The following is a 6,153-nucleotide window of genomic DNA, read 5'->3' on the forward strand; positions in this document are numbered from 1 at the left end:
GCCCCCTTCTGGACATCTGCTCCTCTGCTGGTGTATCTCTGGTCTGTGTGACTCTCCACAGCTGCTGATCAGCGTGGTATGAGTTCAGCTGCGGGAGCTGCACACCTGCTGCAAATGTCTCCACCTGCTATAAAGGCCAACTTCATGCAACAGTCGTCGTTGGATCATTCTTGTTGTCTCGCTCTGTAGCAGTGGTGCACCACTGACCTGCTGGAGCAGCCTACCTTTCCCCCCAGGAATTCCCAGAATGAGGACCTGAGCCCCCCTAGAAGCCGTCCTCCATGAGTGAGGATATAGACCCACCACAAGGAACCTTTGGATTGAGGACCTTGGACCTCCGACTGTTTCAGTCACTCCCTGGACGCTCCCTGAAGAGGACTCGGCGTCATCCCTGGCTGCCGCTGCCACGCTCCGATGAGTGCCATGGGTGCCAGCATGTGTCTTCCCTGACTGCCGCCCCTAGGATTCTGCCTTTTTTGTTTCTTTAATAATAATTTAAGGCCGTGTAATAAATTGAATTGAATTGAATTTCTTTGATAATAGCCCAGATAGCAAAAGATGTTAAATCAATGTTGAATTAGGGTTAAGAAGGTTGAATTTCGGTTACGGTTGAAGATTGATGGTTGGATCAACGTTGATTCAACAACATTTTGTCAACATTGAAGTTTGTGTTTAAAAGATGCCATTGAATCTACATTGTATTTTGGTTTAATTAAAATGTTTGACAGGTCAATGTTTAATTAATGTTGAATCTATGTTTGCCCTTCTCTTTTTCTCCTTCAGCAAAGGGGGGTGGTTGAGGGAGGGGAGGTACTCTGAGGGAGACAGGCCTGACACAGTTATTACATGATCTTCTAATCACAATTATTTTACATGATTGTAATTCCTTTTGTTTCAAGCAGGACAATTTCTTGATATTTGCACAAAATCGCGTACTAACGTACTAAATACTACATACTCAATGAGTATATACTGTTGTTGACATTGATAAAGTGTGATTTATGGTTGAAAAGCAAACGTTAACTCAACATTTTATCAACCTTGCGCTTTCTGTATAATTTCTGCTTTAGGTCTCAACATAGATTCAACATTGATTCACCCATATTTTGCTATCTGGGAGGTGAGTGTCATCTGCATAACAGTGGGGATTTATGTGCTGTTTCCTAATAATACTGTGTACGGGATGCATGCCTAAGGTGAAAACTGTGGGTCCCAGCACAGAACCCTATGGAACTCCATGTCTAACTAACTTGTGTAAATGGCAGAGTGATCTCAAAATGAACAAACTGAAAACTATCTGATACATATGATTTACACCAATGCAATGTAGTTCACAATAATTTGGAGTAAACTGAAGCTTTCACTTAAGCCTTGGCAGTACCATCAGTCTTCCTGTAGGAGATTAGAGAATCCTGCTCTGGGGACTGTGACCATACAGTGTATAAGGAAAAAACGATCTAATACAGCTTTTCACAGGCCGTGTAATTGTTCACTGGGAAATTAAGACTTTGTGTTGGCTTCGGATGGAAAAGGATGGCCTTCAAATTCCTTTATGTCTCTTTTCAGTATATTTCTTTGAAATTGCTGAGAAACTACTGTCTTGGTGATGCTCTCTCTAACCATGATTCCACCTTTGTCTTTTAGATACATGTCTAAATGTGTATTAGTACGAGAATATCTATTAGACGGAGGTTAATTTTACTCACAGCCTTATGCACACACATTTATAATGTCAGTGCTACAGGCTTCCTCTTCATACAGTATATACACTGCAGTACCATCCTTCACCCAGAGGCCATTTTCTGACATCAGTCTGTATGAATATGTGTGGGGTTGTACACTTTGTGAGCGATTTCTGACCCTCACTATGATGAAATAATTTTGTTTATTAGTGCTCTTGGCATAGACATAATGGGGCTAATAAGACTCAATTCTCATCTCTGCAGTCAATAGCAGTTGAAGTCATGTCATGTAAACATCCGATTCAATTTATCTTCATTCGAAATGCCTCCAGCTGTGTGTCGGCTGCGCTGTTTAGCATTCCTTTGCTGTGCTGTCCCACATGTGGCGCTCTGCAGCAGCAACGATAGTAACATGTAATTGATAGAACCTGTATGGCATTTTAAAATCAAATTAAAACACATCAAATGATTAGTATTCAACACAAACTATGCAGACTGAAATCTTCTTAATAGCTGTTGACATGGGGGCAGGTACTGGCAAAGGAACTGTTTCCATACAACCACCAATTTATACCAATTTTTTTTTACCATATTTTTGTTTTCTTTGAATATAAACACAATCACATTTGGAATAGGACAAAGCATAATTAAACTGAAGTTCAGTATTTGACACCACTATCACACAAGGAGATGTATGTGTAGCTTACAGAAGCTCTTCCACATGACGGTGACATTATGAACCAAGCCATGATGCCTCCTGCAAAAGCCTGTGGTAAGGTTAATACTTAGCTCATGATTGAATGTTTGGACTAGCATTACAGATGTGAACAAGGCCATTGTGACGAGTTAAAATTCTGATCAGGAAAAACTATGTTACACAACTATTGTGATCTGTAAACCCACAATATAATGGAGTCAGAATATAAAGTGCTCTTTACCACAGGTAGAAAATTAAAAAAAACAAAACAAATCCCACTCATCTAGATGGAGTTGCCTTGTTATTTAAGCAAATGACTCAACCAGTCTTTAAACTAAACAGCATTACACTTACCAAGCACAAATTATTATCATATTTCTGTTTCTTTCACGCTTGAAGACACATTTGTCTTGCCTGCTTTGTCAACCCAATACATTCAGTGTGCGTGATGATTCTGTTTCTTTCAGTTTACATCTTGCCAAATGCAGTAATAGGATTGAGCGCGGAGCATCTCGTAGCGGTGGTAATCGTTTTGGCACGGCATTCTAGCTCAGTCCAGAAATAAAAAGACACAGGCACAACAAACCATTACAGCAACACACACAACAGGAGATGATATACTATAAATATATCAGCTATGTGCATTTAATTTCCCCTGCATATCAAATGTACAACCGACATGATTGATGTTCCATTGCAGTGCAGTCTGAGTTGATTCCACTGCATGCGGTACATTCAGTCAGTACATGAGCTCTTGTGAGTATGAGGGGCTAGCAGAGGGTATTAAATTGTTGTGAGTGCTGTTGGAAAAAAGCTGTGTTTGCAGTGAGAGATGATGGGAGGATTCATTCTATGTGTAGAAGTGGATCAGCAAGGGTTTTCTGATATGATACATCCCAAGCTGGCTGAGAAAGTACAGTAATTTATGGACCTCTTTCATCGTGTGTGTTGGTGCTTCATTTTAGTGTTCTGGATGTACCACCACCCCACAGTTGTGCAGGTCTCTCTTGTGCTGTGAGAACAGCTCTGAAACATCAGAGCATGGATATTAGACCCATGGGTTGTGTCCTATGGTGGCGCTGGAACCAGGATCAACAGTAGATCCTTTGGTGTGTTGGTTGCAGGTTAGGGCTTCCGAGTTTGGAGGATGGATCAATACCCTGGGCTCTTTGTTTTACTTAAATCACTTCTAAGCAACTTTTTATGCTCTGGATCCCGCTGGGGTTGGCTGTAGCTGTCATGGAGTGCTGTTGCCATGGGGCCAGGTGTGTGCTTGGCCTGGTCCAATGTTTAGGTGAGTGGTGTGTGTCAAAGAAACATCCTATTAAAAACAGAAATCACGGTTTCCCAGCACAACAACATATTGGAATGAGATGACCAGTGTAATGCTATTCACCTCATTTTGCACTGATTTTGCTTTGAAGGGGTCTGCTGGGTTATGAGTTGGTTGGAGGTATGAACTGGGGCCTCAATGTTTGATCTTTCTGTTGTTTTGGAGGTATTGAGTAAGAAGTTTTCATTACTGCTCCAATAAATTACCCAGTTGACCTCTTGGAACTGCTGAGTCTTTTAATTGTGACTGACTAGTCTAATCTTAGTGGTGTTGCCTTATAAATAATAAGGCGTATCTTTCAGCATAGTTGAATATTTTGCCTGAGCTACAGTGGATACGGAAAGTATTCAGACCCCTTGAAATTTTTCACTGTCATTGCAGCCATTTGCCAAAATCAAAAAAGTTCATTTTATTTTTCATTAATGTACACTCAGAATTTTTTTTGCAAATTTATTAAAAAAGAAAAACTGAAATATCACATGGTCAGAAGTATTCAGACCCTTTGCAGCGACATTCATATTTAACTCACATGCTGTCCATTTCTTCTGATCCTCCTCGAGATGGTTCTGCTTCTTTATTGGAGTCCAGCGGTGTTTAATTAAACTGATTGGACTTGATTAGGAAAGGCACACACCTGTCTATATAAGACCTTACAGCTCACAGTGCATGTCAGAGCAAATGAGAATCATGAGGTCGAAGGAACTGCCCAAGGAGCTCAGAGACAGAATTGTGGCAAGGCACAGATCTGGCCAAGGTTACAAAAGAATTTCTGCAGCACTCAAGGTTCCTAAGAGCACAGTGGCCTCCATAATCCTCAAATGGAAGAAGTTTGGGACGACCACAACTCTTCTTAGACCTGGCCGTCCAGCCAAACTGAGCAATGGTGGGAGAAGAGCCTTGGTGAGAGGTAAAGAAGAACCCAAAGATCACTGTGGCTGAGCTCCAGAGATGCAGTCGGGAGATAGGAGAAAGTTCCACAAAGTCAACTATCACTGCAGCCCTCCACCAGTCGGGGCTTTATGGAAGAGTGGCCCGACGGAAGCCTCTCCTCAGTGCAAGACACATGAAAGTCCACTTAGAGTTTGCCAAAAAAACACATGAAGGACTCCCAGACTATGAGAAATAAGATTCTCTGGTCTGATGAGACCAAGATTGAACTTTTTGGTGTTAATTCTAAGCGGTATGTGTGGAGAAAAGCAGGCACTGCTCATCACCTGCCCAATATAATCCCTACAGTGAAACATGGTGGTGGGAGCATCATGTTGTGGGGGTGTTTTTCAGCTGCAGGGACAGGACGACTGGTTGCAATTGAAGGAAGGATGAATGCAGCCAAGTACAGAGATATCCTGGAGGAAAACCTCTTCCAGAGTGCTCAGGACCTCAGACTGGGCCGAAGGTTCACCTTTCAACAGGACAATGACCCTAAGCACACAGCTAAAATAACAAAGGAGTGGCTTCAGATCAACTCTGTGACTGTTCTTGACTGGCCCAGCCAGAGCCCTGACCTAAACCCAATTGAGCATCTCTGGAGAGACCTCAAAATGGCTGTCCACCAACGGTCACCATCCAACCTGACAGAACTGGAGAGGATCTGCAAGGAAGAATGGCAGAGGATCCCCAAATCCAAGTGTGAAAAACTTGTTGCGTCATTGCCAAGAAGACTCATGGCTGTACTAGCTGAAAAGGGTGCTTCTACTCAATACTGAGCACAGGGTCTGAATACTTATAACCATGTGATATTTCAGTTTTTCTTTTTTAATACATTTGCAAAAAATTTCTACATTTGTTTTTTTCTGTCAAGATGGGGCGCTGAGTGTACATTAATGAGAAATAAAATGAACTTTTTTGATTTTGGCAAATGGCTGCAATGACACAGAGTGAAAAATTTCAAGGGGACTGAATACTTTCCGTACCCACTGTATGGTGAGGTGTTCAGGTCAAATTTGGCAGAGAGAATTAATTGTACTGAAAGCTGATTTAAAATCTATTGAGAGATAACTTTATATGATAGCTTAATAGGGCTGAAAAATGAAGTGTCCAAAACTGCAGTTTTTTAAGTGGCCACTTGAGGCTGGCTCCAAAAGTGAATTGTTCCTCAAAGATCCCCATGTTGAAATGACCCAACTTTACAGCAGAAACAAACATGTTCCTGAACTGGTACAAAAAACTGTTGTGGGCTCTACAACTAATTTATTCCTTCATAACAACTATACAGGACATTTTTTATATATATATAAAAAACTGTAACTTACCTTGTTGAATTAAATCAAGGCTGAAAATCATGCATAATCAGGGGAATGTTGTCATAGAACACTTAAAGAAGTTCGTATGACCCGTTTTTTTTCTTCCTTTTTTTGTAATTAAGTAGGAGTTAAGTGGAATCAGATCACCTCAGAAGATGGTGAGGAAAACCTAAGGATGGTGTCAAGAAGGTTTGTTCA

The sequence above is a fragment of the Acanthochromis polyacanthus genome, chromosome 16 (genome assembly GCF_021347895.1).
Source record: "Acanthochromis polyacanthus isolate Apoly-LR-REF ecotype Palm Island chromosome 16, KAUST_Apoly_ChrSc, whole genome shotgun sequence".
Classification (NCBI taxonomy): domain Eukaryota; kingdom Metazoa; phylum Chordata; class Actinopteri; family Pomacentridae; genus Acanthochromis; species Acanthochromis polyacanthus.